The 24,236-nt window shown below is 40.0% G+C and overlaps 60 non-coding genes across 60 annotated transcripts in view; all 60 read left to right on the top strand.

The window, feature by feature from the left end:
- Nucleotides 1–134: 134 nt before the first annotated feature.
- trnag-gcc (transfer RNA glycine (anticodon GCC)) lies at nucleotides 135–205 on the top strand. Its single transcript has one exon. It is a non-coding gene; the product is annotated as a tRNA-Gly (tRNA).
- Nucleotides 206–763: 558 nt separating this feature from the next.
- trnag-gcc (transfer RNA glycine (anticodon GCC)) lies at nucleotides 764–834 on the top strand. The gene has a single exon. It is a non-coding gene; the product is annotated as a tRNA-Gly (tRNA).
- A 552-nt stretch (nucleotides 835–1,386) lies between these two features.
- Nucleotides 1,387–1,457, top strand: trnag-gcc (transfer RNA glycine (anticodon GCC)). The gene has a single exon. It is a non-coding gene; the product is annotated as a tRNA-Gly (tRNA).
- Nucleotides 1,458–2,015: 558 nt separating this feature from the next.
- On the top strand, nucleotides 2,016–2,086 carry trnag-gcc (transfer RNA glycine (anticodon GCC)). The gene has a single exon. It is a non-coding gene; the product is annotated as a tRNA-Gly (tRNA).
- Nucleotides 2,087–2,328: 242 nt separating this feature from the next.
- Nucleotides 2,329–2,399, top strand: trnag-gcc (transfer RNA glycine (anticodon GCC)). Its single transcript has one exon. It is a non-coding gene; the product is annotated as a tRNA-Gly (tRNA).
- Nucleotides 2,400–2,640: 241 nt separating this feature from the next.
- On the top strand, nucleotides 2,641–2,711 carry trnag-gcc (transfer RNA glycine (anticodon GCC)). Its single transcript has one exon. It is a non-coding gene; the product is annotated as a tRNA-Gly (tRNA).
- Nucleotides 2,712–3,269: 558 nt separating this feature from the next.
- On the top strand, nucleotides 3,270–3,340 carry trnag-gcc (transfer RNA glycine (anticodon GCC)). Its single transcript has one exon. It is a non-coding gene; the product is annotated as a tRNA-Gly (tRNA).
- Nucleotides 3,341–3,582: 242 nt separating this feature from the next.
- trnag-gcc (transfer RNA glycine (anticodon GCC)) lies at nucleotides 3,583–3,653 on the top strand. The gene has a single exon. It is a non-coding gene; the product is annotated as a tRNA-Gly (tRNA).
- A 553-nt stretch (nucleotides 3,654–4,206) lies between these two features.
- trnag-gcc (transfer RNA glycine (anticodon GCC)) lies at nucleotides 4,207–4,277 on the top strand. The gene has a single exon. It is a non-coding gene; the product is annotated as a tRNA-Gly (tRNA).
- A 241-nt stretch (nucleotides 4,278–4,518) lies between these two features.
- On the top strand, nucleotides 4,519–4,589 carry trnag-gcc (transfer RNA glycine (anticodon GCC)). The gene has a single exon. It is a non-coding gene; the product is annotated as a tRNA-Gly (tRNA).
- Nucleotides 4,590–5,147: 558 nt separating this feature from the next.
- trnag-gcc (transfer RNA glycine (anticodon GCC)) lies at nucleotides 5,148–5,218 on the top strand. The gene has a single exon. It is a non-coding gene; the product is annotated as a tRNA-Gly (tRNA).
- Nucleotides 5,219–5,458: 240 nt separating this feature from the next.
- trnag-gcc (transfer RNA glycine (anticodon GCC)) lies at nucleotides 5,459–5,529 on the top strand. The gene has a single exon. It is a non-coding gene; the product is annotated as a tRNA-Gly (tRNA).
- A 241-nt stretch (nucleotides 5,530–5,770) lies between these two features.
- On the top strand, nucleotides 5,771–5,841 carry trnag-gcc (transfer RNA glycine (anticodon GCC)). Its single transcript has one exon. It is a non-coding gene; the product is annotated as a tRNA-Gly (tRNA).
- A 558-nt stretch (nucleotides 5,842–6,399) lies between these two features.
- Nucleotides 6,400–6,470, top strand: trnag-gcc (transfer RNA glycine (anticodon GCC)). Its single transcript has one exon. It is a non-coding gene; the product is annotated as a tRNA-Gly (tRNA).
- An 865-nt stretch (nucleotides 6,471–7,335) lies between these two features.
- On the top strand, nucleotides 7,336–7,406 carry trnag-gcc (transfer RNA glycine (anticodon GCC)). The gene has a single exon. It is a non-coding gene; the product is annotated as a tRNA-Gly (tRNA).
- Nucleotides 7,407–7,649: 243 nt separating this feature from the next.
- On the top strand, nucleotides 7,650–7,720 carry trnag-gcc (transfer RNA glycine (anticodon GCC)). Its single transcript has one exon. It is a non-coding gene; the product is annotated as a tRNA-Gly (tRNA).
- A 240-nt stretch (nucleotides 7,721–7,960) lies between these two features.
- trnag-gcc (transfer RNA glycine (anticodon GCC)) lies at nucleotides 7,961–8,031 on the top strand. The gene has a single exon. It is a non-coding gene; the product is annotated as a tRNA-Gly (tRNA).
- Nucleotides 8,032–9,208: 1,177 nt separating this feature from the next.
- Nucleotides 9,209–9,279, top strand: trnag-gcc (transfer RNA glycine (anticodon GCC)). The gene has a single exon. It is a non-coding gene; the product is annotated as a tRNA-Gly (tRNA).
- A 243-nt stretch (nucleotides 9,280–9,522) lies between these two features.
- On the top strand, nucleotides 9,523–9,593 carry trnag-gcc (transfer RNA glycine (anticodon GCC)). Its single transcript has one exon. It is a non-coding gene; the product is annotated as a tRNA-Gly (tRNA).
- A 551-nt stretch (nucleotides 9,594–10,144) lies between these two features.
- Nucleotides 10,145–10,215, top strand: trnag-gcc (transfer RNA glycine (anticodon GCC)). The gene has a single exon. It is a non-coding gene; the product is annotated as a tRNA-Gly (tRNA).
- Nucleotides 10,216–10,458: 243 nt separating this feature from the next.
- trnag-gcc (transfer RNA glycine (anticodon GCC)) lies at nucleotides 10,459–10,529 on the top strand. Its single transcript has one exon. It is a non-coding gene; the product is annotated as a tRNA-Gly (tRNA).
- Nucleotides 10,530–10,770: 241 nt separating this feature from the next.
- trnag-gcc (transfer RNA glycine (anticodon GCC)) lies at nucleotides 10,771–10,841 on the top strand. Its single transcript has one exon. It is a non-coding gene; the product is annotated as a tRNA-Gly (tRNA).
- Nucleotides 10,842–11,085: 244 nt separating this feature from the next.
- On the top strand, nucleotides 11,086–11,156 carry trnag-gcc (transfer RNA glycine (anticodon GCC)). The gene has a single exon. It is a non-coding gene; the product is annotated as a tRNA-Gly (tRNA).
- Nucleotides 11,157–11,397: 241 nt separating this feature from the next.
- trnag-gcc (transfer RNA glycine (anticodon GCC)) lies at nucleotides 11,398–11,468 on the top strand. The gene has a single exon. It is a non-coding gene; the product is annotated as a tRNA-Gly (tRNA).
- A 242-nt stretch (nucleotides 11,469–11,710) lies between these two features.
- Nucleotides 11,711–11,781, top strand: trnag-gcc (transfer RNA glycine (anticodon GCC)). The gene has a single exon. It is a non-coding gene; the product is annotated as a tRNA-Gly (tRNA).
- A 243-nt stretch (nucleotides 11,782–12,024) lies between these two features.
- Nucleotides 12,025–12,095, top strand: trnag-gcc (transfer RNA glycine (anticodon GCC)). The gene has a single exon. It is a non-coding gene; the product is annotated as a tRNA-Gly (tRNA).
- A 242-nt stretch (nucleotides 12,096–12,337) lies between these two features.
- Nucleotides 12,338–12,408, top strand: trnag-gcc (transfer RNA glycine (anticodon GCC)). Its single transcript has one exon. It is a non-coding gene; the product is annotated as a tRNA-Gly (tRNA).
- Nucleotides 12,409–12,650: 242 nt separating this feature from the next.
- On the top strand, nucleotides 12,651–12,721 carry trnag-gcc (transfer RNA glycine (anticodon GCC)). Its single transcript has one exon. It is a non-coding gene; the product is annotated as a tRNA-Gly (tRNA).
- Nucleotides 12,722–12,964: 243 nt separating this feature from the next.
- trnag-gcc (transfer RNA glycine (anticodon GCC)) lies at nucleotides 12,965–13,035 on the top strand. Its single transcript has one exon. It is a non-coding gene; the product is annotated as a tRNA-Gly (tRNA).
- A 551-nt stretch (nucleotides 13,036–13,586) lies between these two features.
- Nucleotides 13,587–13,657, top strand: trnag-gcc (transfer RNA glycine (anticodon GCC)). Its single transcript has one exon. It is a non-coding gene; the product is annotated as a tRNA-Gly (tRNA).
- Nucleotides 13,658–13,900: 243 nt separating this feature from the next.
- trnag-gcc (transfer RNA glycine (anticodon GCC)) lies at nucleotides 13,901–13,971 on the top strand. Its single transcript has one exon. It is a non-coding gene; the product is annotated as a tRNA-Gly (tRNA).
- A 241-nt stretch (nucleotides 13,972–14,212) lies between these two features.
- On the top strand, nucleotides 14,213–14,283 carry trnag-gcc (transfer RNA glycine (anticodon GCC)). The gene has a single exon. It is a non-coding gene; the product is annotated as a tRNA-Gly (tRNA).
- A 244-nt stretch (nucleotides 14,284–14,527) lies between these two features.
- trnag-gcc (transfer RNA glycine (anticodon GCC)) lies at nucleotides 14,528–14,598 on the top strand. Its single transcript has one exon. It is a non-coding gene; the product is annotated as a tRNA-Gly (tRNA).
- A 241-nt stretch (nucleotides 14,599–14,839) lies between these two features.
- On the top strand, nucleotides 14,840–14,910 carry trnag-gcc (transfer RNA glycine (anticodon GCC)). The gene has a single exon. It is a non-coding gene; the product is annotated as a tRNA-Gly (tRNA).
- Nucleotides 14,911–15,152: 242 nt separating this feature from the next.
- trnag-gcc (transfer RNA glycine (anticodon GCC)) lies at nucleotides 15,153–15,223 on the top strand. The gene has a single exon. It is a non-coding gene; the product is annotated as a tRNA-Gly (tRNA).
- Nucleotides 15,224–15,464: 241 nt separating this feature from the next.
- trnag-gcc (transfer RNA glycine (anticodon GCC)) lies at nucleotides 15,465–15,535 on the top strand. Its single transcript has one exon. It is a non-coding gene; the product is annotated as a tRNA-Gly (tRNA).
- Nucleotides 15,536–15,779: 244 nt separating this feature from the next.
- Nucleotides 15,780–15,850, top strand: trnag-gcc (transfer RNA glycine (anticodon GCC)). The gene has a single exon. It is a non-coding gene; the product is annotated as a tRNA-Gly (tRNA).
- Nucleotides 15,851–16,091: 241 nt separating this feature from the next.
- On the top strand, nucleotides 16,092–16,162 carry trnag-gcc (transfer RNA glycine (anticodon GCC)). Its single transcript has one exon. It is a non-coding gene; the product is annotated as a tRNA-Gly (tRNA).
- A 242-nt stretch (nucleotides 16,163–16,404) lies between these two features.
- On the top strand, nucleotides 16,405–16,475 carry trnag-gcc (transfer RNA glycine (anticodon GCC)). The gene has a single exon. It is a non-coding gene; the product is annotated as a tRNA-Gly (tRNA).
- Nucleotides 16,476–16,718: 243 nt separating this feature from the next.
- On the top strand, nucleotides 16,719–16,789 carry trnag-gcc (transfer RNA glycine (anticodon GCC)). The gene has a single exon. It is a non-coding gene; the product is annotated as a tRNA-Gly (tRNA).
- A 242-nt stretch (nucleotides 16,790–17,031) lies between these two features.
- On the top strand, nucleotides 17,032–17,102 carry trnag-gcc (transfer RNA glycine (anticodon GCC)). The gene has a single exon. It is a non-coding gene; the product is annotated as a tRNA-Gly (tRNA).
- Nucleotides 17,103–17,344: 242 nt separating this feature from the next.
- trnag-gcc (transfer RNA glycine (anticodon GCC)) lies at nucleotides 17,345–17,415 on the top strand. The gene has a single exon. It is a non-coding gene; the product is annotated as a tRNA-Gly (tRNA).
- Nucleotides 17,416–17,656: 241 nt separating this feature from the next.
- On the top strand, nucleotides 17,657–17,727 carry trnag-gcc (transfer RNA glycine (anticodon GCC)). The gene has a single exon. It is a non-coding gene; the product is annotated as a tRNA-Gly (tRNA).
- Nucleotides 17,728–17,967: 240 nt separating this feature from the next.
- trnag-gcc (transfer RNA glycine (anticodon GCC)) lies at nucleotides 17,968–18,038 on the top strand. Its single transcript has one exon. It is a non-coding gene; the product is annotated as a tRNA-Gly (tRNA).
- A 551-nt stretch (nucleotides 18,039–18,589) lies between these two features.
- Nucleotides 18,590–18,660, top strand: trnag-gcc (transfer RNA glycine (anticodon GCC)). Its single transcript has one exon. It is a non-coding gene; the product is annotated as a tRNA-Gly (tRNA).
- A 243-nt stretch (nucleotides 18,661–18,903) lies between these two features.
- Nucleotides 18,904–18,974, top strand: trnag-gcc (transfer RNA glycine (anticodon GCC)). The gene has a single exon. It is a non-coding gene; the product is annotated as a tRNA-Gly (tRNA).
- Nucleotides 18,975–19,215: 241 nt separating this feature from the next.
- Nucleotides 19,216–19,286, top strand: trnag-gcc (transfer RNA glycine (anticodon GCC)). Its single transcript has one exon. It is a non-coding gene; the product is annotated as a tRNA-Gly (tRNA).
- A 244-nt stretch (nucleotides 19,287–19,530) lies between these two features.
- Nucleotides 19,531–19,601, top strand: trnag-gcc (transfer RNA glycine (anticodon GCC)). The gene has a single exon. It is a non-coding gene; the product is annotated as a tRNA-Gly (tRNA).
- Nucleotides 19,602–19,842: 241 nt separating this feature from the next.
- trnag-gcc (transfer RNA glycine (anticodon GCC)) lies at nucleotides 19,843–19,913 on the top strand. The gene has a single exon. It is a non-coding gene; the product is annotated as a tRNA-Gly (tRNA).
- Nucleotides 19,914–20,155: 242 nt separating this feature from the next.
- On the top strand, nucleotides 20,156–20,226 carry trnag-gcc (transfer RNA glycine (anticodon GCC)). Its single transcript has one exon. It is a non-coding gene; the product is annotated as a tRNA-Gly (tRNA).
- Nucleotides 20,227–20,469: 243 nt separating this feature from the next.
- trnag-gcc (transfer RNA glycine (anticodon GCC)) lies at nucleotides 20,470–20,540 on the top strand. Its single transcript has one exon. It is a non-coding gene; the product is annotated as a tRNA-Gly (tRNA).
- Nucleotides 20,541–20,782: 242 nt separating this feature from the next.
- Nucleotides 20,783–20,853, top strand: trnag-gcc (transfer RNA glycine (anticodon GCC)). The gene has a single exon. It is a non-coding gene; the product is annotated as a tRNA-Gly (tRNA).
- A 242-nt stretch (nucleotides 20,854–21,095) lies between these two features.
- Nucleotides 21,096–21,166, top strand: trnag-gcc (transfer RNA glycine (anticodon GCC)). Its single transcript has one exon. It is a non-coding gene; the product is annotated as a tRNA-Gly (tRNA).
- A 243-nt stretch (nucleotides 21,167–21,409) lies between these two features.
- On the top strand, nucleotides 21,410–21,480 carry trnag-gcc (transfer RNA glycine (anticodon GCC)). Its single transcript has one exon. It is a non-coding gene; the product is annotated as a tRNA-Gly (tRNA).
- A 242-nt stretch (nucleotides 21,481–21,722) lies between these two features.
- On the top strand, nucleotides 21,723–21,793 carry trnag-gcc (transfer RNA glycine (anticodon GCC)). The gene has a single exon. It is a non-coding gene; the product is annotated as a tRNA-Gly (tRNA).
- Nucleotides 21,794–22,033: 240 nt separating this feature from the next.
- On the top strand, nucleotides 22,034–22,104 carry trnag-gcc (transfer RNA glycine (anticodon GCC)). Its single transcript has one exon. It is a non-coding gene; the product is annotated as a tRNA-Gly (tRNA).
- Nucleotides 22,105–22,346: 242 nt separating this feature from the next.
- On the top strand, nucleotides 22,347–22,417 carry trnag-gcc (transfer RNA glycine (anticodon GCC)). Its single transcript has one exon. It is a non-coding gene; the product is annotated as a tRNA-Gly (tRNA).
- Nucleotides 22,418–22,658: 241 nt separating this feature from the next.
- On the top strand, nucleotides 22,659–22,729 carry trnag-gcc (transfer RNA glycine (anticodon GCC)). The gene has a single exon. It is a non-coding gene; the product is annotated as a tRNA-Gly (tRNA).
- An 866-nt stretch (nucleotides 22,730–23,595) lies between these two features.
- trnag-gcc (transfer RNA glycine (anticodon GCC)) lies at nucleotides 23,596–23,666 on the top strand. The gene has a single exon. It is a non-coding gene; the product is annotated as a tRNA-Gly (tRNA).
- Nucleotides 23,667–24,218: 552 nt separating this feature from the next.
- trnag-gcc (transfer RNA glycine (anticodon GCC)) overlaps nucleotides 24,219–24,236 on the top strand; it is a 71-nt gene continuing 53 nt past the window's right edge. The window contains exon 1 of the tRNA in view: nucleotides 24,219–24,236. This exon is cut by the window's right edge and continues 53 nt beyond it. This is a non-coding gene — a tRNA (tRNA-Gly).

The following is a 24,236-nucleotide window of genomic DNA, read 5'->3' on the forward strand; positions in this document are numbered from 1 at the left end:
GGCACAATTTCATGACAAAGTCTGCAAATTGGACGTGAATTTTGCCGGTTGATGAAACCGAATAGTTTATAGTCTTTGTGATTACAAATTGCAAAAAAAAAAAAAAAAAAAGGGCAAAAAATCTCTGCTCACAAGCATTGGTGGTTCAGTGGTAGAATTCTCGCCTGCCACGCGGGAGGCCCGGGTTCGATTCCCGGCCAATGCAAACACAAGTTTTTCTGCTTAGTTCTGCTGCTGCTTTTATATTTGATACTGAGAGTGAATACCGTCACTTACAATATTAGTGTGAATTCAGGTTTTGCACTTGAAACTGGCACAATTTCATGACAAAGTCTGCTAATTGGACGTGAATTTTGCCGGGTGATGAAACCGAATAGTTTATAGTCTTTGTGATTACAAATTGTAAAAAAAAAAAAAAAAAAAAAGGGCAAAAAATCTCTGCTCACAAGCATTGGTGGTTCAGTGGTAGAATTCTCGCCTGCCACGCGGGAGGCCCGGGTTCGATTCCCGTCCAATGCAAACACAAGTTTTTCTGCTTAGTTCTGCTGCTGCTTTTATATATGATACTGAGAGTGAACACCGTCACTTACAATATTAGTGTGAATTCAGGTTTTGCACTTGAAACTGGCACAATTTCATGACAAAGTCTGCTAATTGGATGTGAATTTTGCCGGGTGATGAAACCGAATAGTTTATAGTCTTTGTGATTACAAATTGTAAAAAAAAAAAAAAAAAAAAAAGGGCAAAAAATCTCTGCTCACAAGCATTGGTGGTTCAGTGGTAGAATTCTCGCCTGCCACGCGGGAGGCCCGGGTTCGATTCCCGGCCAATGCAAACACAAGTTTTTCTGCTTAGTTCTGCTGCTGCTTTTATATATGATACTGAGAGTGAACACCGTCACTTACAATATTAGTGTGAATTCAGGTTTTGCACTTGAAACTGGCACAATTTCATGACAAAGTCTGCAAATTGGACGTGAATTTTGCCGGGTGATGAAACCGAATAGTTTATAGTCTTTGTGATCACAAATTGCAAAAAAAAAAAAAAAAATGGGCAAAAAATCTCTGCTCACAAGCATTGGTGGTTCAGTGGTAGAATTCTCGCCTGCCACGCGGGAGGCCCGGGTTCTATTCCCGGCCAATGCAAACACAAGTTTTTCTGCTTAGTTCTGCTGCTGCTTTTATATATGATACTGAGAGTGAACACCGTCACTTACAATATTAGTGTGAATTCAGGTTTTGCACTTGAAACTGGCACAATTTCATGACAAAGTCTGCAAATTGGACGTGAATTTTGCCGGGTGATGAAACCGAATAGTTTATAGTCTTTGTGATTACAAATTGCAAAAAAAAAAAAAAAAAAAGGGCAAAAAATCTCTGCTCACAAGCATTGGTGGTTCAGTGGTAGAATTCTCGCCTGCCACGCGGGAGGCCCGGGTTCGATTCCCGGCCAATGCAAACACAAGTTTTTCTGCTTAGTTCTGCTGCTGCTTTTATATTTGATACTGAGAGTGAACACCGTCACTTACAATATTAGTGTGAATTCAGGTTTTGCACTTGAAACTGGCACAATTTCATGACAAAGTCTGCTAATTGGACGTGAATTTTGCCGGGTGATGAAACCGAATAGTTTATAGTCTTTGTGATTACAAATTGTAAAAAAAAAAAAAAAAAAAAAGGGCAAAAAATCTCTGCTCACAAGCATTGGTGGTTCAGTGGTAGAATTCTCGCCTGCCACGCGGGAGGCCCGGGTTCGATTCCCGTCCAATGCAAACACAAGTTTTTCTGCTTAGTTCTGCTGCTGCTTTTATATATGATACTGAGAGTGAACACCGTCACTTACAATATTAGTGTGAATTCAGGTTTTGCACTTGAAACTGGCACAATTTCATGACAAAGTCTGCTAATTGGACGTGAATTTTGCCGGGTGATGAAACCGAATAGTTTATAGTCTTTGTGATTACAAATTGTAAAAAAAAAAAAAAAAAAAAAAGGGCAAAAAATCTCTGCTCACAAGCATTGGTGGTTCAGTGGTAGAATTCTCGCCTGCCACGCGGGAGGCCCGGGTTCGATTCCCGGCCAATGCAAACACAAGTTTTTCTGCTTAGTTCTGCTGCTGCTTTTATATATGATACTGAGAGTGAACACCGTCACTTACAATATTAGTGTGAATTCAGGTTTTGCACTTGAAACTGGCACAATTTCATGACAAAGTCTGCAAATTGGACGTGAATTTTGCCGGTTGATGAAACCGAATAGTTTATAGTCTTTGTGATTACAAATTGTAAAAAAAAAAAAAAAAAAATGGGCAAAAAATCTCTTCTCACAAGCATTGGTGGTTCAGTGGTAGAATTCTCGCCTGCCACGCGGGAGGCCCGGGTTCGATTCCCGGCCAATGCAAACACAAGTTTTTCTGCTTAGTTCTGCTGCTGCTTTTATATATGATACTGAGAGTGAACACCGTCACTTACAATATTAGTGTGAATTCAGGTTTTGCACTTGAAACTGGCACAATTTCATGACAAAGTCTGCAAATTGGACGTGAATTTTGCCGGTTGATGAAACCGAATAGTTTATAGTCTTTGTGATTACAAATTGCAAAAAAAAAAAAAAAAAAAGGGCAAAAAATCTCTGCTCACAAGCATTGGTGGTTCAGTGGTAGAATTCTCGCCTGCCACGCGGGAGGCCCGGGTTCGATTCCCGGCCAATGCAAACACAAGTTTTTCTGCTTAGTTCTGCTGCTGCTTTTATATTTGATACTGAGAGTGAACACCGTCACTTACAATATTAGTGTGAATTCAGGTTTTGCACTTGAAACTGGCACAATTTCATGACAAAGTCTGCTAATTGGACGTGAATTTTGCCGGGTGATGAAACCGAATAGTTTATAGTCTTTGTGATTACAAATTGTAAAGAAAAAAAAAAAAAAAAAGGGCAAAAAATCTCTGCTCACAAGCATTGGTGGTTCAGTGGTAGAATTCTCGCCTGCCACGCGGGAGGCCCGGGTTCGATTCCCGTCCAATGCAAACACAAGTTTTTCTGCTTAGTTCTGCTGCTGCTTTTATATATGATACTGAGAGTGAACACCGTCACTTACAATATTAGTGTGAATTCAGGTTTTGCACTTGAAACTGGCACAATTTCATGACAAAGTCTGCTAATTGGACGTGAATTTTGCCGGGTGATGAAACCGAATAGTTTATAGTCTTTGTGATTACAAATTGTAAAAAAAAAAAAAAAAAAAAAAGGGCAAAAAATCTCTGCTCACAAGCATTGGTGGTTCAGTGGTAGAATTCTCGCCTGCCACGCGGGAGGCCCGGGTTCGATTCCCGGCCAATGCAAACACAAGTTTTTCTGCTTAGTTCTGCTGCTGCTTTTATATATGATACTGAGAGTGAACACCGTCACTTACAATATTAGTGTGAATTCAGGTTTTGCACTTGAAACTGGCACAATTTCATGACAAAGTCTGCAAATTGGACGTGAATTTTGCAGGGTCATGAAACCGAATAGTTTATAGTCTTTGTGATTAACAATTGCAAAAAAAAAAAAAAAAAAATGGGCAAAAAATCTCTGCTCATAAGCATTGGTGGTTCAGTGGTAGAATTCTCGCCTGCCACGCGGGAGGCCCGGGTTCGATTCCCGGCCAATGCAAACACAAGTTTTTCTGCTTAGTTCTGCTGCTGCTTTTATATATGATACTGAGAGTGAACACCGTCACTTACAATATTAGTGTGAATTCAGGTTTTGCACTTGAAACTGGCACAATTTCATGACAAAGTCTGCTAATTGGACGTGAATTTTGCCGGGTGATGAAACCGAATAGTTTATAGTCTTTGTGATTACAAATTGCAAAAAAAAAAAAAAAAAATGGGCAAAAAATCTCTGCTCACAAGCATTGGTGGTTCAGTGGTAGAATTCTTGCCTGCCACGCGGGAGGCCTGGGTTCGATTCCCGGCCAATGCAAACACAAGTTTTTCTGCTTAGTTCTGCTGCTGCTTTTATATATGATACTGAGAGTGAACACCGTCACTTACAATATTAGTGTGAATTCAGGTTTTGCACTTGAAACTGGCACAATTTCATGACAAAGTCTGCAAATTGGACGTGAATTTTGCCGGTTGATGAAACCGAATAGTTTATAGTCTTTGTGATTACAAATTGTAAAAAAAAAAAAAAAAAATGGGCAAAAAATCTCTTCTCACAAGCATTGGTGGTTCAGTGGTAGAATTCTCGCCTGCCACGCGGGAGGCCCGGGTTCGATTCCCGGCCAATGCAAACACAAGTTTTTCTGCTTAGTTCTGCTGCTGCTTTTATATATGATACTGAGAGTGAACACCGTCACTTACAATATTAGTGTGAATTCAGGTTTTGCACTTGAAACTGGCACAATTTCATGACAAAGTCTGCAAATTGGACGTGAATTTTGCCGGTTGATGAAACCGAATAGTTTATAGTCTTTGTGATTACAAATTGCAAAAAAAAAAAAAAAAAAAGGGCAAAAAATCTCTGCTCACAAGCATTGGTGGTTCAGTGGTAGAATTCTCGCCTGCCACGCGGGAGGCCCGGGTTCGATTCCCGGCCAATGCAAACACAAGTTTTTCTGCTTAGTTCTGCTGCTGCTTTTATATTTGATACTGAGAGTGAACACCGTCACTTACAATATTAGTGTGAATTCAGGTTTTGCACTTGAAACTGGCACAATTTCATGACAAAGTCTGCTAATTGGACGTGAATTTTGCCGGGTGATGAAACCGAATAGTTTATAGTCTTTGTGATTACAAATTGTAAAAAAAAAAAAAAAAAAAAAGGGCAAAAAATCTCTGCTCACAAGCATTGGTGGTTCAGTGGTAGAATTCTCGCCTGCCACGCGGGAGGCCCGGGTTCGATTCCCGTCCAATGCAAACACAAGTTTTTCTGCTTAGTTCTGCTGCTGCTTTTATATATGATACTGAGAGTGAACACCGTCACTTACAATATTAGTGTGAATTCAGGTTTTGCACTTGAAACTGGCACAATTTCATGACAAAGTCTGCTAATTGGACGTGAATTTTGCCGGGTGATGAAACCGAATAGTTTATAGTCTTTGTGATTACAAATTGTAAAAAAAAAAAAAAAAAAAAAAGGGCAAAAAATCTCTGCTCACAAGCATTGGTGGTTCAGTGGTAGAATTCTCGCCTGCCACGCGGGAGGCCCGGGTTCGATTCCCGGCCAATGCAAACACAAGTTTTTCTGCTTAGTTCTGCTGCTGCTTTTATATATGATACTGAGAGTGAACACCGTCACTTACAATATTAGTGTGAATTCAGGTTTTGCACTTGAAACTGGCACAATTTCATGACAAAGTCTGCTAATTGGACGTGAATTTTGCCGGTTGATGAAACCGAATAGTTTATAGTCTTTGTGATTACAAATTGTAAAAAAAAAAAAAAAAATGGGCAAAAAATCTCTGCTCACAAGCATTGGTGGTTCAGTGGTAGAATTCTCGCCTGCCACGCGGGAGGCCCGGGTTCGATTCCCGGCCAATGCAAACACAAGTTTTTCTGCTTAGTTCTGCTGCTGCTTTTATATATGATACTGAGAGTGAACACCGTCACTTACAATATTAGTGTGAATTCAGGTTTTGCACTTGAAACTGGCACAATTTCATGACAAAGTCTGCAAATTGGACGTGAATTTTGCCGGTTGATGAAACCGAATAGTTTATAGTCTTTGTGATTACAAATTGCAAAAAAAAAAAAAAAAAAAGGGCAAAAAATCTCTGCTCACAAGCATTGGTGGTTCAGTGGTAGAATTCTCGCCTGCCACGCGGGAGGCCCGGGTTCGATTCCCGGCCAATGCAAACACAAGTTTTTCTGCTTAGTTCTGCTGCTGCTTTTATATTTGATACTGAGAGTGAACACCGTCACTTACAATATTAGTGTGAATTCAGGTTTTGCACTTGAAACTGGCACAATTTCATGACAAAGTCTGCTAATTGGACGTGAATTTTGCCGGGTGATGAAACCGAATAGTTTATAGTCTTTGTGATTACAAATTGTAAAAAAAAAAAAAAAAAAAAAGGGCAAAAAATCTCTGCTCACAAGCATTGGTGGTTCAGTGGTAGAATTCTCGCCTGCCACGCGGGAGGCCCGGGTTCGATTCCCGTCCAATGCAAACACAAGTTTTTCTGCTTAGTTCTGCTGCTGCTTTTATATATGATACTGAGAGTGAACACCGTCACTTACAATATTAGTGTGAATTCAGGTTTTGCACTTGAAACTGGCACAATTTCATGACAAAGTCTGCTAATTGGACGTGAATTTTGCCGGGTGATGAAACCGAATAGTTTATAGTCTTTGTGATTACAAATTGTAAAAAAAAAAAAAAAAAAAAAAGGGCAAAAAATCTCTGCTCACAAGCATTGGTGGTTCAGTGGTAGAATTCTCGCCTGCCACGCGGGAGGCCCGGGTTCGATTCCCGGCCAATGCAAACACAAGTTTTTCTGCTTAGTTCTGCTGCTGCTTTTATATATGATACTGAGAGTGAACACCGTCACTTACAATATTAGTGTGAATTCAGGTTTTGCACTTGAAACTGGCACAATTTCATGACAAAGTCTGCTAATTGGACGTGAATTTTGCCGGTTGATGAAACCGAATAGTTTATAGTCTTTGTGATTACAAATTGTAAAAAAAAAAAAAAAAATGGGCAAAAAATCTCTGCTCACAAGCATTGGTGGTTCAGTGGTAGAATTCTCGCCTGCCACGCGGGAGGCAGGGGTTCGATTCCCGGCCAATGCAAACAAAAGTTTTTCTGCTTAGTTCTGCTGCTGCTTTTATATATGATACTGAGAGTGAACACCGTCACTTACAATATTAGTGTGAATTCAGGTTTTGCACTTGAAACTGGCACAATTTCATGACAAAGTCTGCTAATTGGATGTGAATTTTGCCGGGTGATGAAACCGAATAGTTTATAGTCTTTGTGATTACAAATTTCAAAAAAAAAAAAAAAAAATGGGCAAAAAATCTCTGCTCACAAGCATTGGTGGTTCAGTGGTAGAATTCTCGCCTGCCACGCGGGAGGCCCAGGTTCGATTCCCGGCCAATGCAAACACAAGTTTTTCTGCTTAGTTCTGCTGCTGCTTTTATATATGATACTGAGAGTGAACACCGTCACTTACAATATTAGTGTGAATTCAGGTTTTGCACTTGAAACTGGCACAATTTCATGACAAAGTCTGCAAATTGGACGTGAATTTTGCAGGGTCATGAAACCGAATAGTTTATAGTCTTTTTGATTAACAATTGCAAAAAAAAAAAAAAAAAAATGGGCAAAAAATCTCTGCTCACAAGCATTGGTGGTTCAGTGGTAGAATTCTCGCCTGCCACGCGGGAGGCCCGGGTTCGATTCCCGGCCAATGCAAACACAAGTTTTTCTGCTTAGTTCTGCTGCTGCTTTTATATATGATACTGAGAGTGAACACCGTCACTTACAATATTAGTGTGAATTAAGGTTTTGCACTTGAAACTGGCACAATTTCATGACAAAGTCTGCTAATTGGACGTGAATTTTGCCGGGTGATGAAACCGAATAGTTTATAGTCTTTGTGATTACAAATTGTAAAAAAAAAAAAAAAAAAAAAGGGCAAAAAATCTTTTCTCACAAGCATTGGTGGTTCAGTGGTAGAATTCTCGCCTGCCACGCGGGAGGCCCGGGTTCGATTCCCGGCCAATGCAAACACAAGTTTTTCTGCTTAGTTCTGCTGCTGCTTTTATATATGATACTGAGAGTGAACACCGTCACTTACAATATTAGTGTGAATTCAGGTTTTGCACTTGAAACTGGCACAATTTCATGACAAAGTCTGCAAATTGGACGTGAATTTTGCCGGTTGATGAAACCGAATAGTTTATAGTCTTTGTGATTACAAATTGCAAAAAAAAAAAAAAAAATGGGCAAAAAATCTCTTCTCACAAGCATTGGTGGTTCAGTGGTAGAATTCTCGCCTGCCACGCGGGAGGCCCGGGTTCGATTCCCGGCCAATGCAAACACAAGTTTTTCTGCTTAGTTCTGCTGCTGCTTTTATATTTGATACTGAGAGTGAACACCGTCACTTACAATATTAGTGTGAATTCAGGTTTTGCACTTGAAACTGGCACAATTTCATGACAAAGTCTGCTAATTGGACGTGAATTTTGCCGGGTGATGAAACCGAATAGTTTATAGTCTTTGTGATTACAAATTGTAAAAAAAAAAAAAAAAAAAGGGCAAAAAATCTCTGCTCACAAGCATTGGTGGTTCAGTGGTAGAATTCTCGCCTGCCACGCGGGAGGCCCGGGTACGATTCCCGGCCAATGCAAACACAAGTTTTTCTGCTTAGTTCTGCTGCTGCTTTTATATATGATACTGAGAGTGAACACCGTCACTTACAATATTAGTGTGAATTCAGGTTTTGCACTTGAAACTGGCACAATTTCATGACAAAGTCTGCAAATTGGACGTGAATTTTGCAGGGTCATGAAACCGAATAGTTTATAGTCTTTGTGATTACAAATTGTAAAAAAAACAAAAAAAATGGGCAAAAAATCTCTGCTCACAAGCATTGGTGGTTCAGTGGTAGAATTCTCGCCTGCCACGCGGGAGGCCCGGGTTAGATTCCCGGCCAATGCAAACACAAGTTTTTCTGCTTAGTTCTGCTGCTGCTTTTATATATGATACTGAGAGTGAACACCGTCACTTACAATATTAGTGTGAATTCAGGTTTTGCACTTGAAACTGGCACAATTTCATGACAAAGTCTGCTAATTGGACGTGAATTTTGCCGGGTGATGAAACCGAATAGTTTATAGTCTTTGTGATTACAAATTTCAAAAAAAAAAAAAAAAAATGGGCAAAAAATCTCTGCTCACAAGCATTGGTGGTTCAGTGGTAGAATTCTCGCCTGCCACGCGGGAGGCCCAGGTTCGATTCCCGGCCAATGCAAACACAAGTTTTTCTGCTTAGTTCTGCTGCTGCTTTTATATATGATACTGAGAGTGAACACCGTCACTTACAATATTAGTGTGAATTCAGGTTTTGCACTTGAAACTGGCACAATTTCATGACAAAGTCTGCAAATTGGACGTGAATTTTGCAGGGTCATGAAACGGAATAGTTTATAGTCTTTTTGATTAACAATTGCAAAAAAAAAAAAAAAAAAATGGGCAAAAAATCTCTGCTCACAAGCATTGGTGGTTCAGTGGTAGAATTCTCGCCTGCCACGCGGGAGGCCCGGGTTCGATTCCCGGCCAATGCAAACACAAGTTTTTCTGCTTAGTTCTGCTGCTGCTTTTATATATGATACTGAGAGTGAACACCGTCACTTACAATATTAGTGTGAATTCAGGTTTTGCACTTGAAACTGGCACAATTTCATGACAAAGTCTGCTAATTGGACGTGAATTTTGCCGGGTGATGAAACCGAATAGTTTATAGTCTTTGTGATTACAAATTGTAAAAAAAAAAAAAAAAAAAAAGGGCAAAAAATCTCTGCTCACAAGCATTGGTGGTTCAGTGGTAGAATTCTCGCCTGCCACGCGGGAGGCCCGGGTTCGATTCCCGGCCAATGCAAACACAAGTTTTTCTGCTTAGTTCTGCTGCTGCTTTTATATATGATACTGAGAGTGAACACCGTCACTTACAATATTAGTGTGAATTCAGGTTTTGCACTTGAAACTGGCACAATTTCATGACAAAGTCTGCAAATTGGACGTGAATTTTGCCGGGTGATGAAACCGAATAGTTTATAGTCTTTGTGATTACAAATTGCAAAAAAAAAAAAAAAAATGGGCAAAAAATCTCTGCTCACAAGCATTGGTGGTTCAGTGGTAGAATTCTTGCCTGCCACGCGGGAGGCCCGGGTTCGATTCCCGGCCAATGCAAACACAAGTTTTTCTGCTTAGTTCTGCTGCTGCTTTTATATATGATACTGAGAGTGAACACCGTCACTTACAATATTAGTGTGAATTCAGGTTTTGCACTTGAAACTGGCACAATTTCATGACAAAGTCTGCAAATTGGACGTGAATTTTGCCGGTTGATGAAACCGAATAGTTTATAGTCTTTGTGATTACAAATTGTAAAAAAAAAAAAAAAAATGGACAAAAAATCTCTTCTCACAAGCATTGGTGGTTCAGTGGTAGAATTCTCGCCTGCCACGCGGGAGGCCCGGGTTCGATTCCCGGCCAATGCAAACACAAGTTTTTCTGCTTAGTTCTGCTGCTGCTTTTATATATGATACTGAGAGTGAACACCGTCACTTACAATATTAGTGTGAATTCAGGTTTTGCACTTGAAACTGGCACAATTTCATGACAAAGTCTGCTAATTGGACGTGAATTTTGCCGGGTGATGAAACCGAATAGTTTATAGTCTTTGTGATACCAAATTGTAAAAAAAAAAAAAAAAAAAAAGGGCAAAAAATCTCTGCTCACAAGCATTGGTGGTTCAGTGGTAGAATTCTCGCCTGCCACGCGGGAGGCCCGGGTTCGATTCCCGGCCAATGCAAACACAAGTTTTTCTGCTTAGTTCTGCTGCTGCTTTTATATATGATACTGAGAGTGAACACCGTCACTTACAATATTAGTGTGAATTCAGGTTTTGCACTTGAAACTGGCACAATTTCATGACAAAGTCTGCAAATTGGACGTGAATTTTGCCGGTTGATGAAACCGAATAGTTTATAGTCTTTGTGATTACAAATTGTAAAAAAAAAAAAAAAAAATGGGCAAAAAATCTCTTCTCACAAGCATTGGTGGTTCAGTGGTAGAATTCTCGCCTGCCACGCGGGAGGCCCGGGTTCGATTCCCGGCCAATGCAAACACAAGTTTTTCTGCTTAGTTCTGCTGCTGCTTTTATATTTGATACTGAGAGTGAACACCGTCACTTACAATATTAGTGTGAATTCAGGTTTTGCACTTGAAACTGGCACAATTTCATGACAAAGTCTGCTAATTGGACGTGAATTTTGCCGGGTGATGAAACCGAATAGTTTATAGTCTTTGTGATTACAAATTGTAAAAAAAAAAAAAAAAAAAAAAGGGCAAAAAATCTCTGCTCACAAGCATTGGTGGTTCAGTGGTAGAATTCTCGCCTGCCACGCGGGAGGCCCGGGTTCGATTCCCGGCCAATGCAAACACAATTTTTCTGCTTAGTTCTGCTGCTGCTTTTATATATGATACTGAGAGTGAACACCGTCACTTACAATATTAGTGTGAATTCAGGTTTTGCACTTGAAACTGGCACAATTTCATGACAAAGTCTGCAAATTGGACGTGAATTTTGCAGGGTCATGAAACCGAATAGTTTATAGTCTTTTTGATTAACAATTGCAAAAAAAAAAAAAAAAAAATGGGCAAAAAATCTCTGCTCACAAGCATTGGTGGTTCAGTGGTAGAATTCTCGCCTGCCACGCGGGAGGCCCGGGTTCGATTCCCGGCCAATGCAAACACAAGTTTTTCTGCTTAGTTCTGCTGCTGCTTTTATATATGATACTGAGAGTGAACACCGTCACTTACAATATTAGTGTGAATTCAGGTTTTGCACTTGAAACTGGCACAATTTCATGACAAAGTCTGCAAATTGGACGTGAATTTTGCAGGGTCATGAAACCGAATAGTTTATAGTCTTTTTGATTAACAATTGCAAAAAAAAAAAAAAAAAAATGGGCAAAAAATCTCTGCTCACAAGCATTGGTGGTTCAGTGGTAGAATTCTCGCCTGCCACGCGGGAGGCCCGGGTTCGATTCCCGGCCAATGCAAACACAAGTTTTTCTGCTTAGTTCTGCTGCTGCTTTTATATTTGATACTGAGAGTGAATACCGTCACTTACAATATTAGTGTGAATTCAGGTTTTGCACTTGAAACTGGCACAATTTCATGACAAAGTCTGCTAATTGGACGTGAATTTTGCCGGGTGATGAAACCGAATAGTTTATAGTCTTTGTGATTACAAATTGTAAAAAAAAAAAAAAAAAAAAAGGGCAGAAAATCTCTGCTCACAAGCATTGGTGGTTCAGTGGTAGAATTCTCGCCTGCCACGCGGGAGGCCCGGGTTCGATTCCCGGCCAATGCAAACACAAGTTTTTCTGCTTAGTTCTGCTGCTGCTTTTATATATGATACTGAGAGTGAACACCGTCACTTACAATATTAGTGTGAATTCAGGTTTTGCACTTGAAACTGGCACAATTTCATGACAAAGTCTGCAAATTGGACGTGAATTTTGCAGGGTCATGAAACCGAATAGTTTATAGTCTTTGTGATTAACAATTGCAAAAAAAAAAAAAAAAAAATGGGCAAAAAATCTCTGCTCATAAGCATTGGTGGTTCAGTGGTAGAATTCTCGCCTGCCACGCGGGAGGCCCGGGTTCGATTCCCGGCCAATGCAAACACAAGTTTTTCTGCTTAGTTCTGCTGCTGCTTTTATATATGATACTGAGAGTGAACACCGTCACTTACAATATTAGTGTGAATTCAGGTTTTGCACTTGAAACTGGCACAATTTCATGACAAAGTCTGCAAATTGGACGTGAATTTTGCAGGGTCATGAAACGGAATAGTTTATAGTCTTTTTGATTAACAATTGCAAAAAAAAAAAAAAAAAAATGGGCAAAAAATCTCTGCTCACAAGCATTGGTGGTTCAGTGGTAGAATTCTCGCCTGCCACGCGGGAGGCCCGGGTTCGATTCCCGGCCAATGCAAACACAAGTTTTTCTGCTTAGTTCTGCTGCTGCTTTTATATATGATACTGAGAGTGAACACCGTCACTTACAATATTAGTGTGAATTCAGGTTTTGCACTTGAAACTGGCACAATTTCATGACAAAGTCTGCTAATTGGACGTGAATTTTGCCGGGTGATGAAACCGAATAGTTTATAGTCTTTGTGATTACAAATTGTAAAAAAAAAAAAAAAAAAAAAGGGCAAAAAATCTCTGCTCACAAGCATTGGTGGTTCAGTGGTAGAATTCTCGCCTGCCACGCGGGAGGCCCGGGTTCGATTCCCGGCCAATGCAAACACAAGTTTTTCTGCTTAGTTCTGCTGCTGCTTTTATATATGATACTGAGAGTGAACACCGTCACTTACAATATTAGTGTGAATTCAGGTTTTGCACTTGAAACTGGCACAATTTCATGACAAAGTCTGCAAATTGGACGTGAATTTTGCCGGGTGATGAAACCGAATAGTTTATAGTCTTTGTGATTACAAATTGCAAAAAAAAAAAAAAAAATGGGCAAAAAATCTCTGCTCACAAGCATTGGTGGTTCAGTGGTAGAATTCTTGCCTGCCACGCGGGAGGCCCGGGTTCGATTCCCGGCCAATGCAAACACAAGTTTTTCTGCTTAGTTCTGCTGCTGCTTTTATATATGATACTGAGAGTGAACACCGTCACTTACAATATTAGTGTGAATTCAGGTTTTGCACTTGAAACTGGCACAATTTCATGACAAAGTCTGCAAATTGGACGTGAATTTTGCCGGTTGATGAAACCGAATAGTTTATAGTCTTTGTGATTACAAATTGTAAAAAAAAAAAAAAAAATGGACAAAAAATCTCTTCTCACAAGCATTGGTGGTTCAGTGGTAGAATTCTCGCCTGCCACGCGGGAGGCCCGGGTTCGATTCCCGGCCAATGCAAACACAAGTTTTTCTGCTTAGTTCTGCTGCTGCTTTTATATATGATACTGAGAGTGAACACCGTCACTTACAATATTAGTGTGAATTCAGGTTTTGCACTTGAAACTGGCACAATTTCATGACAAAGTCTGCTAATTGGACGTGAATTTTGCCGGGTGATGAAACCGAATAGTTTATAGTCTTTGTGATACCAAATTGTAAAAAAAAAAAAAAAAAAAAAGGGCAAAAAATCTCTGCTCACAAGCATTGGTGGTTCAGTGGTAGAATTCTCGCCTGCCACGCGGGAGGCCCGGGTTCGATTCCCGGCCAATGCAAACACAAGTTTTTCTGCTTAGTTCTGCTGCTGCTTTTATATATGATACTGAGAGTGAACACCGTCACTTACAATATTAGTGTGAATTCAGGTTTTGCACTTGAAACTGGCACAATTTCATGACAAAGTCTGCAAATTGGACGTGAATTTTGCCGGTTGATGAAACCGAATAGTTTATAGTCTTTGTGATTACAAATTGTAAAAAAAAAAAAAAAAAATGGGCAAAAAATCTCTTCTCACAAGCATTGGTGGTTCAGTGGTAGAATTCTCGCCTGCCACGCGGGAGGCCCGGGTTCGATTCCCGGCCAATGCAAACACAAGTTTTTCTGCTTAGTTCTGCTGCTGCTTTTATATTTGATACTGAGAGTGAACACCGTCACTTACAATATTAGTGTGAATTCAGGTTTTGCACTTGAAACTGGCACAATTTCATGACAAAGTCTGCTAATTGGACGTGAATTTTGCCGGGTGATGAAACCGAATAGTTTATAGTCTTTGTGATTACAAATTGTAAAAAAAAAAAAAAAAAAAAAAGGGCAAAAAATCTCTGCTCACAAGCATTGGTGGTTCAGTGGTAGAATTCTCGCCTGCCACGCGGGAGGCCCGGGTTCGATTCCCGGCCAATGCAAACACAATTTTTCTGCTTAGTTCTGCTGCTGCTTTTATATATGATACTGAGAGTGAACACCGTCACTTACAATATTAGTGTGAATTCAGGTTTTGCACTTGAAACTGGCACAATTTCATGACAAAGTCTGCAAATTGGACGTGAATTTTGCAGGGTCATGAAACCGAATAGTTTATAGTCTTTTTGATTAACAATTGCAAAAAAAAAAAAAAAAAAATGGGCAAAAAATCTCTGCTCACAAGCATTGGTGGTTCAGTGGTAGAATTCTCGCCTGCCACGCGGGAGGCCCGGGTTCGATTCCCGGCCAATGCAAACACAAGTTTTTCTGCTTAGTTCTGCTGCTGCTTTTATATATGATACTGAGAGTGAACACCGTCACTTACAATATTAGTGTGAATTCAGGTTTTGCACTTGAAACTGGCACAATTTCATGACAAAGTCTGCAAATTGGACGTGAATTTTGCAGGGTCATGAAACCGAATAGTTTATAGTCTTTTTGATTAACAATTGCAAAAAAAAAAAAAAAAAAATGGGCAAAAAATCTCTGCTCACAAGCATTGGTGGTTCAGTGGTAGAATTCTCGCCTGCCACGCGGGAGGCCCGGGTTCGATTCCCGGCCAATGCAAACACAAGTTTTTCTGCTTAGTTCTGCTGCTGCTTTTATATATGATACTGAGAGTGAACACCGTCACTTACAATATTAGTGTGAATTCAGGTTTTGCACTTGAAACTGGCACAATTTCATGACAAAGTCTGCAAATTGGACGTGAATTTTGCCGGTTGATGAAACCGAATAGTTTATAGTCTTTGTGATTACAAATTGTAAAAAAAAAAAAAAAAAATGGGCAAAAAATCTCTTCTCACAAGCATTGGTGGTTCAGTGGTAGAATTCTCGCCTGCCACGCGGGAGGCCCGGGTTCGATTCCCGGCCAATGCAAACACAAGTTTTTCTGCTTAGTTCTGCTGCTGCTTTTATATTTGATACTGAGAGTGAACACCGTCACTTACAATATTAGTGTGAATTCAGGTTTTGCACTTGAAACTGGCACAATTTCATGACAAAGTCTGCTAATTGGACGTGAATTTTGCCGGGTGATGAAACCGAATAGTTTATAGTCTTTGTGATTACAAATTGTAAAAAAAAAAAAAAAAAAAAAAGGGCAAAAAATCTCTGCTCACAAGCATTGGTGGTTCAGTGGTAGAATTCTCGCCTGCCACGCGGGAGGCCCGGGTTCGATTCCCGGCCAATGCAAACACAATTTTTCTGCTTAGTTCTGCTGCTGCTTTTATATATGATACTGAGAGTGAACACCGTCACTTACAATATTAGTGTGAATTCAGGTTTTGCACTTGAAACTGGCACAATTTCATGACAAAGTCTGCAAATTGGACGTGAATTTTGCAGGGTCATGAAACCGAATAGTTTATAGTCTTTTTGATTAACAATTGCAAAAAAAAAAAAAAAAAAATGGGCAAAAAATCTCTGCTCACAAGCATTGGTGGTTCAGTGGTAGAATTCTCGCCTGCCACGCGGGAGGCCCGGGTTCGATTCCCGGCCAATGCAAACACAAGTTTTTCTGCTTAGTTCTGCTGCTGCTTTTATATATGATACTGAGAGTGAACACCGTCACTTACAATATTAGTGTGAATTCAGGTTTTGCACTTGAAACTGGCACAATTTCATGACAAAGTCTGCAAATTGGACGTGAATTTTGCAGGGTCATGAAACCGAATAGTTTATAGTCTTTTTGATTAACAATTGCAAAAAAAAAAAAAAAAAAATGGGCAAAAAATCTCTGCTCACAAGCATTGGTGGTTCAGTGGTAGAATTCTCGCCTGCCACGCGGGAGGCCCGGGTTCGATTCCCGGCCAATGCAAACACAAGTTTTTCTGCTTAGTTCTGCTGCTGCTTTTATATTTGATACTGAGAGTGAATACCGTCACTTACAATATTAGTGTGAATTCAGGTTTTGCACTTGAAACTGGCACAATTTCATGACAAAGTCTGCTAATTGGACGTGAATTTTGCCGGGTGATGAAACCGAATAGTTTATAGTCTTTGTGATTACAAATTGTAAAAAAAAAAAAAAAAAAAAAGGGCAGAAAATCTCTGCTCACAAGCATTGGTGGTTCAGTGGTAGAATTCTCGCCTGCCACGCGGGAGGCCCGGGTTCGATTCCCGGCCAATGCAAACACAAGTTTTTCTGCTTAGTTCTGCTGCTGCTTTTATATATGATACTGAGAGTGAACACCGTCACTTACAATATTAGTGTGAATTCAGGTTTTGCACTTGAAACTGGCACAATTTCATGACAAAGTCTGCAAATTGGACGTGAATTTTGCAGGGTCATGAAACCGAATAGTTTATAGTCTTTGTGATTAACAATTGCAAAAAAAAAAAAAAAAAAATGGGCAAAAAATCTCTGCTCATAAGCATTGGTGGTTCAGTGGTAGAATTCTCGCCTGCCACGCGGGAGGCCCGGGTTCGATTCCCGGCCAATGCAAACACAAGTTTTTCTGCTTAGTTCTGCTGCTGCTTTTATATATGATACTGAGAGTGAACACCGTCACTTACAATATTAGTGTGAATTCAGGTTTTGCACTTGAAACTGGCACAATTTCATGACAAAGTCTGCAAATTGGACGTGAATTTTGCAGGGTCATGAAACCGAATAGTTTATAGTCTTTTTGATTAACAATTGCAAAAAAAAAAAAAAAAAAATGGGCAAAAAATCTCTGCTCACAAGCATTGGTGGTTCAGTGGTAGAATTCTCGCCTGCCACGCGGGAGGCCCGGGTTCGATTCCCGGCCAATGCAAACACAAGTTTTTCTGCTTAGTTCTGCTGCTGCTTTTATATATGATACTGAGAGTGAACACCGTCACTTACAATATTAGTGTGAATTCAGGTTTTGCACTTGAAACTGGCACAATTTCATGACAAAGTCTGCAAATTGGACGTGAATTTTGCCGGGTGATGAAACCGAATAGTTTATAGTCTTTGTGATTACAAATTGTAAAAAAAAAAAAAAAAAATGGGCAAAAAATCTTTTCTCACAAGCATTGGTGGTTCAGTGGTAGAATTCTCGCCTGCCACGCGGGAGGCCCGGGTTCGATTCCCGGCCAATGCAAACACAAGTTTTTCTGCTTAGTTCTGCTGCTGCTTTTATATATGATACTGAGAGTGAACACCGTCACTTACAATATTAGTGTGAATTCAGGTTTTGCACTTGAAACTGGCACAATTTCATGACAAAGTCTGCTAATTGGACGTGAATTTTGCCGGGTGATGAAACCGAATAGTTTATAGTCTTTGTGATTACAAATTGCAAAAAAAAAAAAAAAAATGGGCAAAAAATCTCTGCTCACAAGCATTGGTGGTTCAGTGGTAGAATTCTCGCCTGCCACGCGGGAGGCCCGGGTTCGATTCCCGGCCAATGCAAACACAAGTTTTTCTGCTTAGTTCTGCTGCTGCTTTTATATATGATACTGAGAGTGAACACCGTCACTTACAATATTAGTGTGAATTCAGGTTTTGCACTTGAAACTGGCACAATTTCATGACAAAGTCTGCTAATTGGACGTGAATTTTGCCGGGTGATGAAACCGAATAGTTTATAGTCTTTGTGATTACAAATTGCAAAAAAAAAAAAAAAAATGGGCAAAAAATCTCTGCTCACAAGCATTGGTGGTTCAGTGGTAGAATTCTTGCCTGCCACGCGGGAGGCCCGGGTTCGATTCCCGGCCAATGCAAACACAAGTTTTTCTGCTTAGTTCTGCTGCTGCTTTTATATATGATACTGAGAGTGAACACCGTCACTTACAATATTAGTGTGAATTCAGGTTTTGCACTTGAAACTGGCACAATTTCATGACAAAGTCTGCAAATTGGACGTGAATTTTGCCGGTTGATGAAACCGAATAGTTTATAGTCTTTGTGATTACAAATTGTAAAAAAAAAAAAAAAAATGGGCAAAAAATCTCTTCTCACAAGCATTGGTGGTTCAGTGGTAGAATTCTCGCCTGCCACGCGGGAGGCCCGGGTTCGATTCCCGGCCAATGCAAACACAAGTTTTTCTGCTTAGTTCTGCTGCTGCTTTTATATATGATACTGAGAGTGAACACCGTCACTTACAATATTAGTGTGAATTCAGGTTTTGCACTTGAAACTGGCACAATTTCATGACAAAGTCTGCTAATTGGACGTGAATTTTGCCGGGTGATGAAACCGAATAGTTTATAGTCTTTGTGATACCAAATTGTAAAAAAAAAAAAAAAAAAAAAGGGCAAAAAATCTCTGCTCACAAGCATTGGTGGTTCAGTGGTAGAATTCTCGCCTGCCACGCGGGAGGCCCGGGTTCGATTCCCGGCCAATGCAAACACAAGTTTTTCTGCTTAGTTCTGCTGCTGCTTTTATATATGATACTGAGAGTGAACACCGTCACTTACAATATTAGTGTGAATTCAGGTTTTGCACTTGAAACTGGCACAATTTCATGACAAAGTCTGCAAATTGGACGTGAATTTTGCCGGTTGATGAAACCGAATAGTTTATAGTCTTTGTGATTACAAATTGTAAAAAAAAAAAAAAAAAATGGGCAAAAAATCTCTTCTCACAAGCATTGGTGGTTCAGTGGTAGAATTCTCGCCTGCCACGCGGGAGGCCCGGGTTCGATTCCCGGCCAATGCAAACACAAGTTTTTCTGCTTAGTTCTGCTGCTGCTTTTATATTTGATACTGAGAGTGAACACCGTCACTTACAATATTAGTGTGAATTCAGGTTTTGCACTTGAAACTGGCACAATTTCATGACAAAGTCTGCTAATTGGACGTGAATTTTGCCGGGTGATGAAACCGAATAGTTTATAGTCTTTGTGATTACAAATTGTAAAAAAAAAAAAAAAAAAAAAAGGGCAAAAAATCTCTGCTCACAAGCATTGGTGGTTCAGTGGTAGAATTCTCGCCTGCCACGCGGGAGGCCCGGGTTCGATTCCCGGCCAATGCAAACACAATTTTTCTGCTTAGTTCTGCTGCTGCTTTTATATATGATACTGAGAGTGAACACCGTCACTTACAATATTAGTGTGAATTCAGGTTTTGCACTTGAAACTGGCACAATTTCATGACAAAGTCTGCAAATTGGACGTGAATTTTGCAGGGTCATGAAACCGAATAGTTTATAGTCTTTTTGATTAACAATTGCAAAAAAAAAAAAAAAAAAATGGGCAAAAAATCTCTGCTCACAAGCATTGGTGGTTCAGTGGTAGAATTCTCGCCTGCCACGCGGGAGGCCCGGGTTCGATTCCCGGCCAATGCAAACACAAGTTTTTCTGCTTAGTTCTGCTGCTGCTTTTATATATGATACTGAGAGTGAACACCGTCACTTACAATATTAGTGTGAATTCAGGTTTTGCACTTGAAACTGGCACAATTTCATGACAAAGTCTGCAAATTGGACGTGAATTTTGCAGGGTCATGAAACCGAATAGTTTATAGTCTTTTTGATTAACAATTGCAAAAAAAAAAAAAAAAAAATGGGCAAAAAATCTCTGCTCACAAGCATTGGTGGTTCAGTGGTAGAATTCTCGCCTGCCACGCGGGAGGCCCGGGTTCGATTCCCGGCCAATGCAAACACAAGTTTTTCTGCTTAGTTCTGCTGCTGCTTTTATATTTGATACTGAGAGTGAATACCGTCACTTACAATATTAGTGTGAATTCAGGTTTTGCACTTGAAACTGGCACAATTTCATGACAAAGTCTGCTAATTGGACGTGAATTTTGCCGGGTGATGAAACCGAATAGTTTATAGTCTTTGTGATTACAAATTGTAAAAAAAAAAAAAAAAAAAAAGGGCAGAAAATCTCTGCTCACAAGCATTGGTGGTTCAGTGGTAGAATTCTCGCCTGCCACGCGGGAGGCCCGGGTTCGATTCCCGGCCAATGCAAACACAAGTTTTTCTGCTTAGTTCTGCTGCTGCTTTTATATATGATACTGAGAGTGAACACCGTCACTTACAATATTAGTGTGAATTCAGGTTTTGCACTTGAAACTGGCACAATTTCATGACAAAGTCTGCAAATTGGACGTGAATTTTGCAGGGTCATGAAACCGAATAGTTTATAGTCTTTGTGATTAACAATTGCAAAAAAAAAAAAAAAAAAATGGGCAAAAAATCTCTGCTCATAAGCATTGGTGGTTCAGTGGTAGAATTCTCGCCTGCCACGCGGGAGGCCCGGGTTCGATTCCCGGCCAATGCAAACACAAGTTTTTCTGCTTAGTTCTGCTGCTGCTTTTATATATGATACTGAGAGTGAACACCGTCACTTACAATATTAGTGTGAATTCAGGTTTTGCACTTGAAACTGGCACAATTTCATGACAAAGTCTGCAAATTGGACGTGAATTTTGCAGGGTCATGAAACCGAATAGTTTATAGTCTTTTTGATTAACAATTGCAAAAAAAAAAAAAAAAAAATGGGCAAAAAATCTCTGCTCACAAGCATTGGTGGTTCAGTGGTAGAATTCTCGCCTGCCACGCGGGAGGCCCGGGTTCGATTCCCGGCCAATGCAAACACAAGTTTTTCTGCTTAGTTCTGCTGCTGCTTTTATATTTGATACTGAGAGTGAATACCGTCACTTACAATATTAGTGTGAATTCAGGTTTTGCACTTGAAACTGGCACAATTTCATGACAAAGTCTGCTAATTGGACGTGAATTTTGCCGGGTGATGAAACCGAATAGTTTATAGTCTTTGTGATTACAAATTGTAAAAAAAAAAAAAAAAAAAAAGGGCAGAAAATCTCTGCTCACAAGCATTGGTGGTTCAGTGGTAGAATTCTCGCCTGCCACGCGGGAGGCCCGGGTTCGATTCCCGGCCAATGCAAACACAAGTTTTTCTGCTTAGTTCTGCTGCTGCTTTTATATATGATACTGAGAGTGAACACCGTCACTTACAATATTAGTGTGAATTCAGGTTTTGCACTTGAAACTGGCACAATTTCATGACAAAGTCTGCAAATTGGACGTGAATTTTGCAGGGTCATGAAACCGAATAGTTTATAGTCTTTGTGATTAACAATTGCAAAAAAAAAAAAAAAAAAATGGGCAAAAAATCTCTGCTCATAAGCATTGGTGGTTCAGTGGTAGAATTCTCGCCTGCCACGCGGGAGGCCCGGGTTCGATTCCCGGCCAATGCAAACACAAGTTTTTCTGCTTAGTTCTGCTGCTGCTTTTATATATGATACTGAGAGTGAACACCGTCACTTACAATATTAGTGTGAATTCAGGTTTTGCACTTGAAACTGGCACAATTTCATGACAAAGTCTGCAAATTGGACGTGAATTTTGCCGGGTGATGAAACCGAATAGTTTATAGTCTTTGTGATCACAAATTGCAAAAAAAAAAAAAAAAATGGGCAAAAAATCTCTGCTCACAAGCATTGGTGGTTCAGTGGTAGAATTCTCGCCTGCCACGCGGGAGGCCCGGGTTCGATTCCCGGCCAATGCAAACACAAGTTTTTCTGCTTAGTTCTGCTGCTGCTTTTATATATGATACTGAGAGTGAACACCGTCACTTACAATATTAGTGTGAATTCAGGTTTTGCACTTGAAACTGGCACAATTTCATGACAAAGTCTGCAAATTGGACGTGAATTTTGCAGGGTCATGAAACCGAATAGTTTATAGTCTTTGTGATTAACAATTGCAAAAAAAAAAAAAAAAAAATGGGCAAAAAATCTCTGCTCATAAGCATTGGTGGTTCAGTGGTAGAATTCTCGCCTGCCACGCGGGAGGCCCGGGTTCGATTCCCGGCCAATGCAAACACAAGTTTTTCTGCTTAGTTCTGCTGCTGCTTTTATATATGATACTGAGAGTGAACACCGTCACTTACAATATTAGTGTGAATTCAGGTTTTGCACTTGAAACTGGCACAATTTCATGACAAAGTCTGCAAATTGGACGTGAATTTTGCCGGTTGATGAAACCGAATAGTTTATAGTCTTTGTGATTACAAATTGCAAAAAAAAAAAAAAAAAAAGGGCAAAAAATCTCTGCTCACAAGCATTGGTGGTTCAGTGGTAGAATTCTCGCCTGCCACGCGGGAGGCCCGGGTTCGATTCCCGGCCAATGCAAACACAAGTTTTTCTGCTTAGTTCTGCTGCTGCTTTTATATATGATACTGAGAGTGAACACCGTCACTTACAATATTAGTGTGAATTCAGGTTTTGCACTTGAAACTGGCACAATTTCATGACAAAGTCTGCTAATTGGACGTGAATTTTGCCGGGTGATGAAACCGAATAGTTTATAGTCTTTGTGATTACAAATTTCAAAAAAAAAAAAAAAAAAATGGGCAAAAAATCTCTGCTCACAAGCATTGGTGGTTCAGTGGTAGAATTCTCGCCTGCCACGCGGGAGGCCCAGGTTCGATTCCCGGCCAATGCAAACACAAGTTTTTCTGCTTAGTTCTGCTGCTGCTTTTATATATGATACTGAGAGTGAACACCGTCACTTACAATATTAGTGTGAATTCAGGTTTTGCACTTGAAACTGGCACAATTTCATGACAAAGTCTGCTAATTGGACGTGAATTTTGCCGGGTGATGAAACCGAATAGTTTATAGTCTTTGTGATTACAAATTGTAAAAAAAAAAAAAAAAAAATGGGCAAAAAATCTCTGCTCACAAGCATTGGTGGTTCAGTGGTAGAATTCTCGCCTGCCACGCGGGAGGCCAGGGTTCGATTCCCGGCCAATGCAAACACAAGTTTTTCTGCTTAGTTCTGCTGCTGCTTTTATATATGATACTGAGAGTGAACACCGTCACTTACAATATTAGTGTGAATTCAGGTTTTGCACTTGAAACTGGCACAATTTCATGACAAAGTCTGCAAATTGGACGTGAATTTTGCCGGGTGATGAAACCGAATAGTTTATAGTCTTTGTGATCACAAATTGCAAAAAAAAAAAAAAAAATGGGCAAAAAATCTCTGCTCACAAGCATTGGTGGTTCAGTGGTAGAATTCTCGCCTGCCACGCGGGAGGCCCGGGTTCGATTCCCGGCCAATGCAAACACAAGTTTTTCTGCTTAGTTCTGCTGCTGCTTTTATATATGATACTGAGAGTGAACACCGTCACTTACAATATTAGTGTGAATTCAGGTTTTGCACTTGAAACTGGCACAATTTCATGACAAAGTCTGCTAATTGGACGTGAATTTTGCCGGGTGATGAAACCGAATAGTTTATAGTCTTTGTGATTACAAATTGTAAAAAAAAAAAAAAAAAATGGGCAAAAAATCTCTTCTCACAAGCATTGGTGGTTCAGTGGTAGAATTCTCGCCTGCCACGCGGGAGGCCAGGGTTCGATTCCCGGCCAATGCAAACACAAGTTTTTCTGCTTAGTTCTGCTGCTGCTTTTATATATGATACTGAGAGTGAACACCGTCACTTACAATATTAGTGTGAATTCAGGTTTTGCACTTGAAACTGGCACAATTTCATGACAAAGTCTGCTAATTGGACGTGAATTTTGCCGGGTGATGAAACCGAATAGTTTATAGTCTTTGTGATTACAAATTGCAAAAAAAAAAAAAAAAATGGGCAAAAAATCTCTGCTCACAAGCATTGGTGGTTCAGTGG

Source organism: Cololabis saira, chromosome 10 (genome assembly GCF_033807715.1).
Source record: "Cololabis saira isolate AMF1-May2022 chromosome 10, fColSai1.1, whole genome shotgun sequence".
In the NCBI taxonomy this organism is placed as follows: Eukaryota; Metazoa; Chordata; class Actinopteri; order Beloniformes; family Belonidae; genus Cololabis; species Cololabis saira.